This window comes from Solanum lycopersicum, chromosome 4, assembly GCF_036512215.1.
Source record: "Solanum lycopersicum chromosome 4, SLM_r2.1".
Lineage (NCBI taxonomy): Eukaryota > Viridiplantae > Streptophyta > Magnoliopsida > Solanales > Solanaceae > Solanum > Solanum lycopersicum.
The window spans coordinates 54,504,654-54,522,030 of NC_090803.1; the positions used below are offsets into that span (position 1 = coordinate 54,504,654).

The window sequence follows — 17,377 nt, forward strand, 5'->3', positions numbered from 1 at the left end:
TGTCAAAACCTTCCATTGCTGGAATAAAGAGAAAATAAGACAGTGGATCACCTTGTCGCAACCCCCTTTATGATGCAAAGAAGCCAATAGGTTCACTATTTACTAGCATTGAGAACTTGACTGTTTTAAAGCACACTTCTATCCATTTTAGCCACTCACTACCAAATACATTTGTCTAAAAACATTCAGTAAAAATGCCCAATTTACATGATCATATGCTTTCTGGATGTCTAACTTGCATAATAAACCCGCAACTCCACCTTTCACCCTTGAATCTATGCACTCACTAGCTATCAATGCAACATCCATGATCTGTCTCCCTTTAATGAAAGTCATCTGATTTTTACAATTTTCTCACCACTCAAGTAATTTAGCTATGATTTTGTAGACCCCTCCTATCATACTGATTGTCTTATAATATTTTAGTCGCTCCAACATTTTTAGGAATTAGAGGAATGAATGTTGCATTGAAACTTTTCTCAAAATTCTGATTGGAGTGGAACTGTGAAAGGGTGTTAATTATGTCCTTCAAAACCTCCCAAAAAGTCTCGAAGAAAATCATTGGGAAGCCATCCAGTCCAGGACCCTTCTCCTTAGCACACATCTTAATACTTTTTAGGATTTCTTGTTCCTCGAAAGGTCTTTGCAACCATACTTGTTCCTCTCCATTTATCATATTAACATCTTCAATGTTCAGATCAGGCCTCCAGTGTTCAGCTTCCTTGTATAAATTTATGTAGAAAATTTGGACAGCCTCCTTGATCATAGCTGGATCTTTAACAATGTTATCTTCTACATCAAGTTGTTCCATTGTATTGAACCTCTTATAAGTGGAAATTCTATGGGAAAAAATTGTATTCTTGTCTCCATAATTCAACCATTGAACCCGGAATCTTTGTTGCCATGGTGTCTCCTCTTTCTTGGATATCTCTTCAAACTCCATGCCCAGATTTGACTTCTGTAAGATTTCATCATCAGTAAGCACTATGTGTTCCTGTATTATCTCCAACCACCAAGATTCAAATTTAAAATAAGATTTTTTCCATTCCCAACCACCACATGTTAGCATAATAGGATTATGATCAGATGTTATGTTTGGTAGGACATTTTATTTGAAGTGAATGAAGTTATCCCCCTATTATGCACAATGAAGAAATCTATCAATTCTTGAAACACTCATTTGATTGTTCCCTCTTCTCCAAGTATAAGATCCTCCGAATAAATGAGGATCAATCAACTCCAACTCTTCAATACAATAGGAAAATTTGGTCATAGCACCACTAACAGTTTGTTCTCTCTGATGGGTATCTAGTAACATTAAAATCTCCTCAAACTATCCATGGTCCTACAGTTTTTCCTCACATGGCTTTCAATTCCTCCCGCAGTACCTTTTTGATCTCTCTACTACAATCAACATATGTTGCAGTTATGTGCCAACTGAACTCTTCACGTACCCCTATGAATTTTCTAATTAAGTTTTGCCCGCCAATCTCCACCAGTTCCCCCTTCCGTACCCTTTTAACCCACCAAATTGAAACCCCCCCACTGCTTTCCAGTGCCTCCTTATGAACTTCTCTCATCCATCTATTTTCCCATATCTTCTATATTAGTCCATTAACATTACCCTCCAACTTTTTCTCAACTAAAACATAAATTCTGTCTCCCACTGATGTATTAATTTCCTAACTGTGTCCCTTTTATCCCTCCCATTTAGCCATCTCACATTCCATAGAGATTATTTTCACTCTCAGTGATTGGTTAGAGCTAAAATCCTCCCACTATCTTTGAAATTCATATTAAAGAACAAATTTCCGCCTATTTTGGGACATAATTGTTAGATTTTATTGTCTTCATCTTCTCCCCTTTTCCAGTCTCATTTTCCCTCCTTTGGTCTAGCTTAGCTAACATGGTATACGCTTCCTTGTTGCATCCTTTAACATCGACACCAAATTGTTGACCTAATTTTATCATGTTCGCTTGGATCCATTGTGTGGCATGTGCAGCTAAATCTTTCTCATGTGTGCTATTGTCAACCTATAAAGGTTCTGGATCTATATATATAACCAAGAGTGAATTTGAAAAATCTATCTCCCCTTCTCCATTAATTTGAGTTGGATTGTCCTCCCTTATTGATCCCTCTTCCTCCTGAATTTTAGCATGTGGTTGTAGTTGATTGTGCTGCTCTTTCTCCCTTTTTCCATTCTTGTTACTCCTATTGCATCCAGTTCTCCCTTACCTTCGAATTCTACGAAGTTAGAACAACGACATGCTTCTAAATTTGAAATACTAATGAGCTTGACAAAAGGCTCTATGAAGAGCTTTTTTTCTCGTTCTGGGCTCAATTCTTTTTGATCTATTTTATCCTTCCGTTTATTTGATTTAAAAGGAATGGTCTTTCCACCATCTGGTCCACCACTTAAATGAACTGGAAGGGTCTTTTCTCTTTCTTCCCTAACTTTTTTTTCCAGCTATCCACTACTATTACTACTGGGACCCCCAACTCACTTCAATCTCTCTCTTGAAAAGGTCCCAACTGTGGACACATGCCTTGTGTAAGCAAAGGACACTCCTTTTTTGCATACATTGATATATGAAGTATATCTCTCTGCATCCTCTCCTCCTTTTTGGTGAATTACCCCTGTATCTCTAGATATACTAGGATTTGACCTCTCTCCTTGGTTACTGGTTTCAACAGTCACTATCTCCAGTTTTTTTTCGGTAGGTTGTTAGTTCTTCACACCATACCGGCACTGAGAAAACTAGGTTTTTTTCCTCAACTTCTATAAATGTTGGGATTTTTTCTCTAGGCCCTTTAACTCTGATTTTGGCCCATTGTAAGTAGTTTTTAAGCACCGTTTCTTCTTCATTCTCCAGCCAGCCTCCACATTTGTCTCCTATCTTTCTCATTGTTTCAGAGTTCCATAGATACAGAGGAAGTCCCAAGACCCTGATCTAATACCAGTCGAATTATGTTGTATGAAGAAAAACTCCCTTTGTTGGATTCCACCAGTCCAATTTGAGAATTTGGTTTTGTCTCTTCCATTCTCCCATCAGAATATGTTCTGCAGCTCTTCTTGAATGAAACTCAAAAAGGAAATTGAATCTATTTATGTCATACACTTGGATGTTTGATACTCCTTTCCAGATTTGAACTACCCATTTCTGACATCATTGCGTGTTGGGGCCTCTACTCCTCTGATGAATCTCCCAACCAAACATCTTTGTAGTACATCATTATCCTCCTGACCGACAAATTTTGCCACGTTCATGGGTTCTTTCTAACTTCAAGCCTTAGCTGCTCCCATTTAAGGTTTGTAATGGCTTCTTTGTAATAGCCCCCCCCCCCCCCCCCCAAACTATAGTGTTCCACCTTGTATCCCCTTCTGTAATAAAAGTGTCATGTGTATTTGACACGTTATTAATAAAATCTTCAAAATTTTGTGGACCAGTCTCCCCCACCCCTCATTAAAATAAGTCTGTGGAAGAAAAATGATTGTTTTGTTCAGGCCCTTAATAGCTATTATTGAGATGTAGCGACCATATTTATTGAACTTTTGAGTGCAGTAAATGTAGGTTGCAATATCTCTGCATCTCCATGATTTAAATATTTTCCCCTCATTTCCTGAGGCTTCTTGCATCCTTTTGCACAGCCATAAAAGAACACCCCTGCTAATTGACACCCTCCTCAATGGGGGTCTCGATCTCTCTACCCAATCAAACCAGGTATTTGTGTCTGAGAAGGAAGCTGTGATATCAAAAGACTTTACCCCCATTCTGAAAAAAACCGATTATCCATTTCTAGAAGAAAAGGAAGAGATTAGTAGAAGTGTTCCAACAAACTACTTTATTGGTAGGAATTATTCTTACAGTATAATTTTCTAACAATCGCATCCATATTCCCATCTTAACTAAATCAATAAGGGAAAAATGATAAATATTTAAGTACTTTCTCGGTGGAATTTGTTGCACGGGACTTGCTTAGTATGTAACTTCTACTTAGTATTATATGCGTTGTTAGATTGGAACAACTTCAGATTCTAGTGTCATGAAAACGAAAAGCTTTCACAGTGGAAGTTTACAGATGAGCAAATTGATATGCAGTACTTTTTAGTTTTTCTCATGCTAAAACGTAAGAACAAGTAATTGCATGTCTCATTGGCAATAGAGTATTGTGTATCATACACTCCTCAGCTGAGGAAGTGCAACTCAGTTACTCAGAATTATCATTCACATTTACAATTTAACTTTTGAAAAGATTATTTGACGCAGCATACAAACTCTTGAATCACCTATACATATAATATGCTTGAAGTACACATGAGTTTATGCATATATAAACAAAACGGGAGAAATTCGACGGTAAAAAGTATGTAATTTTTGTTGAAAAAAACAATTTCACCAAATTAAAGATTGAACAAACCTCAACAACCTCAATATATTTAAGGAAAATATATTAAAAGCTCAAATTAAATAGCAGAAAAATACCTTATGTAAACTACTTGTTCAAGTTGGTAACATCACCCATATAGCTATATCTTCCAATGGTCAAAATATAAGCTTTTTTTGGATCACATGTAATAAAAATTATACACCGATGTATAGTAAAGATAATTTGAATTGAATAATACACCGACGTTTAGTAAAGGATAATTTGAATTGAAATATATGAATTTTTGAGATCTCCCACTAACAACTATACCAGGATGGATTCTATCAAATCTTGAATGAAGGGTAGATGAACTAATTAGAATAAACGTCAACTAGTGTGATTGTCAAAAATTATACTGGCACAAAATTAGAACACAAATAAAGAATAATAACATAATACATAACTTGAATAAAAAGTAAGCAAATAAACAAAGCAATCAATGGAGAGGAGATAAAATCAGAAAAGTTAACTCAATTACTCCAGGTAAAATTGACCAGCGAGTTCATCATAATAAGAAAACTTACATTAGCAAGAGAGTCAGGTAATCCTCAAGATTAACGAACGGTAGCCTCCTGAAAGCAGAAATGGATACCTTTGAGCTAAAGATTTTTTGTACTTTTTTTTTGTTATTAGAAGAAAAGGGTTTAAAAAGAGGAAATATGGGATAGGTGGCGAAAATGAAGAAGGAGAAAACATTAAAATGAAGTGATAAAATAATACATGTCAGATCACTTTGAGCGTAAATCCATATTGCATTAAATTATCAAGTGTCCAAACTGCCTTCAGATATAATATTAAGGACAAAATATTGTCATGTTGATACCTCACATTTCTAATATAATTATATATATCAATATTGCATATAGTTTCTTTTGAACAACCTGTAAGGCCTTTAAATTTTTGGTAATAAACTATGAAGATTATTATACCAAATCAAAGTAGTACAAATTAAGGAGCATCTAGCCTTTAGTTTAAATTGGACTTTTAACATTTGCATCTAAATTTTTGGTGTTTATTTTAAAAAGGATAAGAAAAAACTTTTTCAAAGTGTTTTTAGAAGAAATCAAATATCGAGTTTGAAGAATAAGGAAGAGAGGCAATGTTTCCTTGTAAAAAATGCTTATATGTTCATTGTAACAGTGTGTTATTACAATTTAGGTTGAGCCATCGTCGCCGCCTTTTTCATGATCACAATGATTGCTGGCCAATCTCAATCAAAGGTAGGTCAACAAACTTTTTTCAGTTTATTCAAGCAGACATCATGGGAAACGAGACATGTTCCTTTAAAATCAATTTCGTATTTACATGGAGAACCACGAATCATATGGGAGCAAGTAGAGGTAGAATAGATGATAGTCAATGAGAATCTACAATATGCAGTGATATGGAAGTTCTCCTATGGTTAACCCGACATACAAGAACTTTGCAAAATAATACCCAAGCAATATGGATTGAAGGGTGAGTGCAATATTGGTTTACTAACCAACAAATGTGTTAATCAGGGAGACAATTTTTGAAGATTATGTTAATATGCTTTCTAAACATGTTTTCTACATAACTCATAAAAATTGGTTTTATACGATGAGGACCCTAAAGTGGGATCCATTATTTCACCCAGAAGAGGACCCATCAACGACGATAACATGGATTTTCTTTCCTTCACTGCCCCAAAATTTCTTTGGAAAAGAAATTGTATTCACATTAGTTGCAATAGTTGGAAAACAACTGCAGGTGGATATGGCGATTAAAAATCAGACTCGACTTAATTGTGCAAGGATTAAGGTGGAGGTGGATCTGCTCAAGAAATTTTCAAAGCGAATCAACATTGGGTTGAAAAAGATCCAATGGCGAGATTGTAGAGAAATGGGTTAAGATAAAGTATGACTTTATGCCAAAATACTATAAAACATGCATGATACAGGGTCATGATGAAGAAAAGTGCTATGTTGAACAACCAGGACTACACCCAATCAAGCAAAATGCAAGCAAAGAGATCAGTGAGATGCAAAGGCATGGAAAAGGGGAGAGGGAGGAGAATACTGAAATAATGAAAAACACCAAAGGAAGAGAAGGTCAACATAAGGGATGGGACAGAGAAAATAAATAAGAGAGATATAAGGGGGGGAAGGCCAAGCAAGAAGGTGATAAATCAAGTATGGAACAAGGTGAGAGTTAAAACCACAAACAAGTTTGATGCATTGAATGATAAGGATGATATTGATATGTTAGAAAAAGGGACATTGGGGAACAGTGAGAGTAGACATGCTTCTACCAAGCAATGGGTTGAAGACACATTCTCAAAGCCAAACAGAGTGGTACCTGAAGAGAAGGATATTAACGGATAGGGAGAGAAAAATTCAGTTGGATAAAGAAATGGAATTGAGAAAAATATTAACGATATAGAAAGCCAAGAGGTAGGTGGTGACGAAAAGGAAAAAATGCTAACATACACCTACTGAATGATGAGGATGAAGCAGTACATAATCCTACGTGCCTGAAATAGTTCCTTTATAGTTAATTACATCCTTAAAAGAGATACCGGAGAATCAAATGCAGAAGCTTGATGAGGATGAGAAAATGGAAGAAAATATCCAGCAAATTAGCAGGGCCGGGAACTTATAACCCAGGCATGTTAACAATCTGAAGAGGGATTTCAAGAAAGGGAAATCAATTGTACCTCTACAGCTCAAATCAAGGAGTAAGAAGGATTGGAATCTAGAGCTTGATAAATGATTGATAAAATAATATTCTAGAATATAAGGTCAGTTAACATTTAGAAGTCTTTTGGGTGATTGATTGATCTTAAGAGATGGATTCATTATTAATACATAGCAATCATGGAACTATTTAGGAATCCAAATAAGCTAGAACACTATAGAAGAAAGTTGGGGTATACAAATGCCTTAATTAGCAGCTCTGGAAAATATGAATGTTTTGGGATGATGAATATGAAGGACAAATAATATCATATATGGATTAACAACTGCTGTAAGATTAACCCAATAAAATACTCGTAAACTATTTTCGGTAGTGTATGCTAAATGCATAATGAAGATCAGATTGACCTATGGAAGGATTCAGAACACAACCGGAGGTTCAAATATTCCATGGATAATGGGAGGAGACTATAATGTGATTATCAGGGGGAAGAAAAGATAGGAGGTTTAGCATTTACCCAAGTTAAAGCAGCAGACTTTGCGAAATATGTAGATAATTGTGCACTGTCGGAGATTAAATTTATAAAGATTTGTTCAAATTGTGGAATGGAAGAGTACATGAAAAATGAATTTTCAAGAGGCTATATAGGGTCCTAGTGAATCATCCTGGATCTTTACCCTACTAGTGAAATTCAGCATTTGGTGGGACAAGGTTTCAATCATACACCATTACATTTGATATGTAATACCACTGAGGAATCACGTAATAGGCTTTTCAGTTTTCTATACTTCTGTACGAAACATAAAAGTTTTGTAGAGGTGGTTAGGCAGCATTGGAGAACAAATAGACAAAGGAGTTCTTTTTTGATATTTAATGATAAGTTAAAAGAATACTAAGAACGTCTTAGCTAAATCGAGTAAAGACACTTAATATAGCCACACTAGAAGATTTGATTAAGGTCAAAGAGTTATAGCTAGAACTTCAACCAACCTCATATATTAGAAGTGAGCTGAGTAAGGCAGAAGTAGAGTTGAAGAAATTTTTGGTTTTTGAAGAGGAATATTGGAGACAAAAAGCAGGCATGAGCTGGTTTAAGGAAGGGGGATAGAAACACAAATTCTTCCATTCGTATGTAAAGGGAAGAAAAAAGAAGTTGGGCCTGGATGGTATTAAATATATTAGAGGGCATTAAGTCACTGACAACATTCAAATGGGTGAGGCAACGATTTAATATTTTAAACGACAATTCTTAGAAGAGGGAAGCAATCAGAAGGTTGACATGCATCACATTACCCCAATACTAATAAAAGATGGATATAATGTTGCAATGATTGAGCTTCAAAGTTTTGAGAACGTTAAAAATGTAGTCTTTGCCTTAAATGGAGATAGCGTGAGTGGCCCAGATGGTTTCACGCTTTAATATGTGGACAGGAGATACCCAAATTCATTACACACACCAACTTTGTTTTGATTCCAAAAAAAGTTCGTACAAGAATTTAAATATTTATGACCCATAAGTCTGAGCAGTTTCTCAAATAGGGTGATATCAAGGATATTACATGAAAGGATAGTTAGAGTGCTTCCAAATATCATATCTCCTAATTGGTCTAGATTTGTAAAAGGGAGAAGCATAACGGAGAATGTGTTGTTGGTATAGAAGATTATACGGGATATACACCTAAGAAGTAAAGAGGTTAATGTAGTAGTAAAGTTGGATATGTTTAAGGCATCTGACAGAGTGTCAGATTTTCTTAACAAAAGTGCTTAGAAAATTTGGGTTTTCAGAGATGTTAATAGATATGTCTGGAGGTTGATTTTGGCTAATTGGTACTCGGTAAGAATTAGTGGACAGACTCACAGCTTTTTCAACTCAATTAAGGTCTAACGCAAGGGGATCCACTGTCATAAACTTTATTTATTATAGCAGCTGAAGTGTTATCTACAAATATGAATCAACTTCATGCAAGAGTCTTTTAAGGGATTTGGTATGCCAAAGTGGAGCCCTAAAATAAATCATCTAGCATATGAAGATGACACAATTTTGTTTAGATTAGGATACAGACACTCAGTTTAAATGATGGTGAAGGTTTTGAAGGATTAAAAAACAGTTCCGGAACAAAAGGTCAATAATGAGGAGAGTTTTTCTACTTACATGAAAAGACCCCTTTAATTGTTACAATAAGATGAGGAAGTTGATCGGGATTAGGATTGGCAATTCCCTTTCACATACCTAGGTTGTCCTATTTACTATGGAGGAAAAAGAAAGGGTCAATTGTGTCTCCACCAAAAACGGTTATAGAACAAATTCAACAACTCTTTGCTAAATTCTTTTGGGGGAATACAGAGGTGAAAGGTAAACATTGGGTTACATGGACTTATATGTGTTATCCACAGAGGGAAGGAGGGGTTGGGTTTCTTATCACTCTTTGATATATCTAATGCTCTTTTTTGCTAAATTACGATGGATGTTTAGAACTCAGACATTTTTACGGAGCATACTTATGTGGAACAAGTATTGTAAAAAACATCAACCCAGTGACGCATAACAGAGGTGCATCTCAAGTATGTAGAAAAATGATAAGAGTCTAGGAAGATATGGAGCATGAAATTTGATGGTTGCAGAAGGAAGAGAATGCTAGTTTCTGGGTGGATAATTTGACAAAATAAGGCACTTTTTCTTATATAAAAACACAAAGAGTAGAGGAAGAAGTGGAGGTCAAAGAGCTGATTCAGAATGGGTAATGGGACATAGCAACACTACAACAATTATTGTCTCAAGATATGGTAGAATGCATTCTGGATAGTATCAGTCCTAAATTGAGTGTGGAAGGCCTGGTGGATGGGTAATTCACATGGAGAAGTTATTGTGAGATCACCGTTCCATGTAACAAGACAGAAAAGGGAAAAATTTGAATGGATGAATAATATTTGGATTGGGAGATTACCATTTAAAATCTCTTTCTTTTTTTGGAGAGTATGGAGACAGAGAATCCCCACCGATGATGTTCTTAAAAGGATAAGGGTACATGTGGTATCGAAATGTTATTGTTGAAATACGACACCTATTTCTAAAGTCTCTCATAACCCAAAAGCTATGGAAGCATTTTTTTCCATATGCATATAGTAGCATTGATGTAGATCACTTACAACAATTGATTACTATGTGGTGGGATTGACCAGGACAGCACAAGGTTAAACTAATTTTTAAAGCCATACCAACAATTGTTATTTGGGAGCTGTGGAAAAGAAGGAATGCTAGAAGGCATGGAAAAAAAGTCACATATGTGAGGTTATTAGGGCAATGTCTACAAATTCTTCAATGGTTAATTAGAATAAGGTGGATAAGGGGAAGGATTCAGAATTGGAGGGAGACTTTCACCACGCTAAGTTCATATAAAGCTACACAATATTATAGAATAGTGTATTGGGAGAAATTAGAACAGGAATGAGTGAAATGCAATAGATATGGTGCATGTAAAGGAAATTCTAGACAAAGTTCTTCTAGATTTAGCATACGAGATAGCAGGGGAGATTTAATATATGCGGAGGCACATGAGATAAGGGAAGCCACCAATATAGAAGCTGAAATAAAAGCAATGCAATGTTGCAAAACACAAAACTTTCAGAAGATAATTCTGGAGACAAACTCATTAGTACTTACAAACATGTTTTTAAGACTTTGAGGATTCCTTGGTTACATGTTGAAAATATAGAGAATATAAAGCAAAGCATAGCTAGGAAGAAAATTAAGGTAAAGCATATATTTCGGGAAGTTAATCAATTAGCAGATTATCTAGCAAACATGGCCTTAAATCAAGCCGAACAGATACAAGTAAATAACTTTTATGATCTACCAAGCATTGGAAGAAGAATTCTCAACATAGAAAAATAAAATATTCCATCATTAAGAATTAAAGCAAGGAGAATCAAACCACCATGCTAAGCGAGAATATCTACAAACCAAACACAGATATAATATTAACAGGTTTTGTCTTCAAAGAAAGGATCTACCTATGTTAAAACCTAATTGCCTAAAGGTTATTTCAGCTTACAAAAAAGATCAGCACAAAGGGGGGAATTCAATGGAGCACATACTTGATTCGGCAGTCCTTTAGAAAGAGATTCATGGTTCAATACCAACAAAAAGCTCCACAAAATTCCAAACGCCTCTATCGGGATGCACATCTACAAGAAGAGGAAAGTTAACAAGGGAACTACCTGGGAGAAGCACAGAAAATAAAGTGAATACCTTTGTGAGCTGTTAAATCGCTTCACAATCCATGGATGCAGAATACTGATGACCTAGAGGTGGAGAAAAATCAAAAACAAAGAAAAAGGAACAAGAGATATGGAGGTACAGTAGAGGAGAATGGAAATGGAGGCAGAGGATATAGAGCAACGAAAGTGGAGAACTTTCCTATTTTGGGCCTTCTTCATCTTTGCTTATTTGGGCTTGATGTAAGGATTTTTCATCATATGAAATAAATGGACCCCTAGTCCAAAAAATCATTTTATTAAGAAGCAGTGTAGCGAAAGTTGACATATATATACATTTGATAGTTATAATTAGCAATAAATAGTTTAACATTAATTAGCATTTAATAGACAAATAAAAAATAGGTACAAAATAACCCAAATTAATAAATGAAATTTTAATAGCTTTTTTTTTGTTTTCCTTGTATAACCAATATCACTAAACAATAAAAAATAATGGAAACATACAAAATTATACATACAATACGTACCGCCTAAAAACCTAAATTACGTATTTTTATATATTTTTTGGTTCATTATTTGATAATAATAAATTCGATTGTATACTTGATGATTGTATATAGGTAGAAAATGGTGTATTCATTCACTTAGTATTGGTATGCATTTATAGCTATGTTATCCCTTTATGTATTCATTCACTTATAATATGTATACACTACATTTAAAAAAATAATTTAATCATTTACATCATGTATGCATATTCGTGTATTCATTCTCTCGAAATTTGTATCATACTAGATTCTTTCTTCAGAAAAATGAGGATTGCACATGAAATATAAAATGCTCAATAGAAAACACATAAGTCTAATCGGATAACAATAAGAACTTACATGGCTATAGAATTTACAGTAAGCGATAAAGAATACACAAAATTAGAATCAGAATCTCCATTTTTATGAATAATAATCCTAGGATAACTTACTTAAACATGACAATCGATACATACAATTATTAAAAACTATTACGTAATTTTTTTTACCTAAATTAGATATAACCTTTCATTTCAAAGTTAAAACCCCCAAAAAATCAAATAACAATACAAAATGGGATCAAACATAGACTAACAATTACAAAAATTGACGGGTAAATATCAACAAACCATCAAGAATTTAAAAGCGAAAGATAAAAAATATACTATGACGAATGTTTTTATAGAATTCAATATGTAGAACTAATAATCGAGAAAGTAAATCATCTTTTGTTCAAAGTAATGAAGAAGATAATCAATAAATGAAAACATGATTCCAAAGAATTGTATATGGACGAAAAGAAGAGAAAAACCATGTCCCAAAAAAAAAAGGACATCATGTTGTCATCTCTTAAAATTATTAATTTAATTTTAAAAAAACTTCCAGTGGGTTACTAATTGCAAAATTTGATTTCTAAAAATCTTTTTGTCAAGAAAATAAAAGATGGTTGTATTTTGCCATTTAGTAAAATAAGATGTCTTCTTGTGCCATTTTTTCAAGAAAGTTTGTGAAAGGCCATAGTTGGTTAATTAAGTGATAATTGTGTCATTTTGAGTAATGTAATTTTGACCAATAGACATTTTGTCTAATATTTCCTTGGGCAAATTTTAGGTATAGCAAATATAAATTAAGAATTTTGTGTGCTTGCAAAGTTTTTAAAATTGCATTCCGTAGTAAAATTGTAATTTGCTACGGATGTGTTTTTTGTATAATCTATACATATTAATTGTTTAAATTAAAAAGGGTTGTAATTTCGGTTGGATGAAAAAGGAAAAAAATCCCAGCAATCACGTGAATTTGTTTCAGTATAATTTCATTCCTTCTTCGTCTCCTTCAATCGAAAAAACTCCATTGCAGTCCGTTCAAAAAATTGATCAAGCTATTGAAACTGCCAGTTTATACGAATTATATAAGTATATGAAATGTTGAATGCTTATATGAATCTTTCAGTTATATAAATATACCTATAAAGTGTTTTTTGGTGAATTGTATAAGTGTATGAAATTGTTGTATGTTTATACGAATTTATCAGTTATATATATATACCTATTTAGCATTTTTTTCATGAATTATATATTTGTATAAAACTTTAATTTGTGTATATAAAGGCTGAAATTGTTGTATAAGTGTATGAAATTGTTGTATGTTTATACGAATTTGTCAGTTCTATACATATACCTATTTAGTTATACATATGCCTAAGATAAATTATACATTTATACAACCACAATTGTATAAGCAAACAATATAAGTGATGAATCAACATAAACACAAAAACAGATACTAAGATAGACTATACATTTATAAAACCACAATTGTATAAAACATGAATCAACACAAACACAAAAATAGATACTAAGATATATTATACATTTATACAACCACAAATTGTATCAACAGGTAGTAAAATACATGAATCAACAATAAAATATAAATATAATATAAAATTGAAACATATAGGGAATGATTATACAGATACCTTATGATGCTCGAATAACCCATTACCAACAACTTCATTTTATCATTATGTACTATATAAATGTCAGTTTTAACTTTTATTTTCTTACTCGACCCAGCAACAACATCGACATGATCTTTCAGATCTCCACCCACAAATCTAGTTGGGTCATTCCTCAATTTGGATCTGATCCCTTGCATGGTATTCGATTTAGGCATTAAACCTGAAATCTCCCCATAATTCTGAGTTATACCCAAGAAAAACGGTGGGTGTTCAACATTATTTTCAACACGCAATGCTATACCTCTTGTGAATCTCTTCGATGGAGATTAGACATCCATTGTTTGAACCAAAAAATATGAATGAATTATCAAGTGGAGTGAAAAAGTAGTTTGAGAAAATTAAAACAATTAACAAAAAATTGATAAAATGAGATAGAGTTTTTTGAGGTACATGAAATTTTTGAAGTAGTTTTGAAGATAACGAGGACGTGTTAAAGAAGTTTGAAATTTGAAATTTGAAATTGAATTTGTGGAGAATATTTGGGAGAAATTGAAGGAAAGGAGAAGAGATTGTATACTATAAAGGGAAAGAGAAAACTTCTGGGTTTTTTTTTTTAGATATTTTATATAATTCAGTGGGGTCCTATAATAGCAAAGTGATCGATTTTTTGCTCATTAAAGGGAATACTGAAAGGAAAGTTACTGCATTTAATTACATTTATTAGTTTGTCATTATCTACAATTATCCCTATTTCCTTTTATATAACTACGTTTGGGCTAGGCCCAATTGCGTTTGTGTTTAGTCCATATCATTGCAATTTGGGGGAGCTTTCAAAAATATACGTTCAAACTTGATTAGATATTTATAGTTGTAGCTTACTTTTTGAGAAAATTTAAAAAGTAGTAAAGATAATAAACATAATAAGGCTCTATAATAATAGTTTTTGTAATTTCACTCTATAGTTATAGTTTCATTTGCTATCGAGGTTATATTTTGTATATTTCACTTGCAAATAAACAAACAGAGTAAGTATATATAAATGGAGGTTGCGGTTTGTATATTTATTTTGCTTGCCCTTTTGTATATTTTGCTAAGGGAATATACAAATAGGGTAAGTATGCAACTTCGATATTTATACATTAAGAAATTTTCAAAACTCTATTTGAATATTTTGGTTACCAATATACAAACAGAGTAATTTATTGTAAAATTTTCAACAAATTTTATGAGGATATCTAAGACTGGAGGCGGTATCGGAACCGGGTGAACCAGGCCGGTAAGTTTCTGAACCGGGATGGAACCGATACTGTGCAAACCGATACCATTCCAGAACCGGGACCGGACTGAACCGGTAAATTTAACATATTTCGTCCCGATCCGAAAGGGAACCAGTAGTATACCAGACCAATATTAAATTAAAAAAATAATTTAAATTATTTAAAACTTAAAGATTTGATTTTTTTATTTGAATATAATTTTTACTATAATAATTAAAAAATTAAAAATTTAAATTTTCAAACTTTAAAGCTATAAAATTTAAATTTTAAACTCTTAAAGTTTGAAATTTTTAAATTCAAAATTTAAAGTTAAAATTTAAATTTTTCAAACTTTTAAAGTTTGAAATTTAAATTTTATAAACTTTAATGTTTGGAAATTTTAAATTCAAACTTTCAAGTTATAAAATATAAATTTCAAACTTTTAAAGTTTGAAATTTTTAAATTCAAACTTTCAAAATTTGAAAATTTTAAATTCAAATTTTAAAGTTATAAAATTTAAATTTCAAAAGTTTAAAATGTATAAATTCAAACTTTAAAGCTATAAAATTAAAAATTGACAATATGAAAAATTAAATTTAATACAACAATATTAAAAAATAAATTAAGGCGAATATCCTATATTTTTATTAATACTTATTTGATATTACAATTACATAACAAAAATATTAATAGAGTATTAAAAGATTTAACTACACAACCACCTTCTAGGAAAGGTTTTGTTTGAATTAATTCTCGAATTATCATACTCTTACTAATAGTTGGTACCACCATATAAATTCCTTCGTAAATTATTCAACATTTCTTTATTAACATGTTCGGGAATTGGTTGAATAGAAAGATCTTCCATTGCTTCAATCCCGTCGTCACTATAGTCCTGCATTACTTCATCAACGTCATCTTGAAATTTGGTCGATAGTGGTTCACGACCCAAATTTCTTCTCTCGGCATTAATCCAATCTCGAAATAATACCGATATCTCTAAGTTGTCGGCTGCTAGTGAATGTCTATGTTCTCCAAGTTGAAACCTTGTTGCACTAAAGACGCCTTACGAAGCTACTGGCGACGCTTGCATAACTAATATATCTCAAGCCATCGGTTGTAGTTTTGGAAATCTTTTGCCGCGATTTCTCCACCATGCTAGAATATCTTCAGTAGGTTTTGTATTTTGATTAACATAGGCATCAAAAACATTTCTATTATCGTGAGAAAGTACAAGATAATCATATAAATAAGCATCAATATTATCTTTATCAAATCTACTCATACAATTTTCTAGCTTCAGTTTTTATGTCATCTTTAACTTGTTGACAACTAGGAATTTCTTCTAATACATCATTAATATCTAAGTTAAAATACATTTTTTTCAACCATTTTTGATACACCTACATCTTTATATTGAGGGTTTAACAAACGCGTGGTTAAATAAATTTGAGGAATAGGAATATAAAATTTTTTTAAATTTTAGAATCAGTTTTTTAATGGTTTGTTGAAATCTTGATTTATTTTTAAATTGATATTTGTAGGATTTAGAAGAAATCCTACAAATATCAGGCAAAACAGTACAAATTGATGGACTATAAAGTACAGATATTCTTTTTGTAGTTAAGTAAAAAAAATTTAGAAAATCTATAAGTTCATTTATATCACGTCAATCACTATCATCCAGTCTATATGTCATATCAGAATTGTGAGCATTCCAAACCATTTGTAAGGGTTTTCTATATTCATAAGCGACTACAAACATTTCATATTAAAGTATTTCATCTAGTAGCCACTGTTTTTGGAATATTTCTAGGTGGAAGATTATTTTTAAAAAAAAATGATTTTTGAAAAACTTTACGCCTAGACTTAACTTGACATTTAAATATAAAATGACATGCATTTTCAACTTTCGTACATCCATTATCATATATCTGTACACCATTTCTAACTATCAAATTATATATATGTGCAGTATTAATATGATAATTATCACCATAGAAAGGACAAAGAGTAGGTTTCAAATATTCAACAGCAGCATTATTATTTGAAGCATTATCTAAGGTTATACTACTTATTTAATCACACATTCCATAACTTTGTAAAATATCTAAAATAGTTTAAGCAATATAACTATCATTTTTTTTTTGCATTTGATGACATTTATAACTTAAAATTCTTTTTTTCATATACCAATTTTCATCAATCCAATGTGCAATAACAATCAAATAATCGTTACTGTTCACACTACGACCCATATCAGAAGTAATAGTTATTTTACAAGTATTATAATAAAATAAACAATGAAGATACTGAAAATGTTGTGCA

General features: G+C 32.5%; 1 long non-coding RNA gene across 1 annotated transcript; it reads right to left on the minus strand.

Moving 5' to 3' along the window:
* Positions 1-1,876: 1,876 nt before the first annotated feature.
* LOC104646943 (uncharacterized) lies at positions 1,877-11,570 on the minus strand. Its single transcript, XR_741108.4, has 3 exons — positions 11,337-11,570; positions 11,183-11,272; positions 1,877-5,001 (listed from the first exon to the last, which is right to left on the minus strand). It is a non-coding gene; the product is annotated as an uncharacterized lncRNA (long non-coding RNA).
* Positions 11,571-17,377: the final 5,807 nt, after the last annotated feature.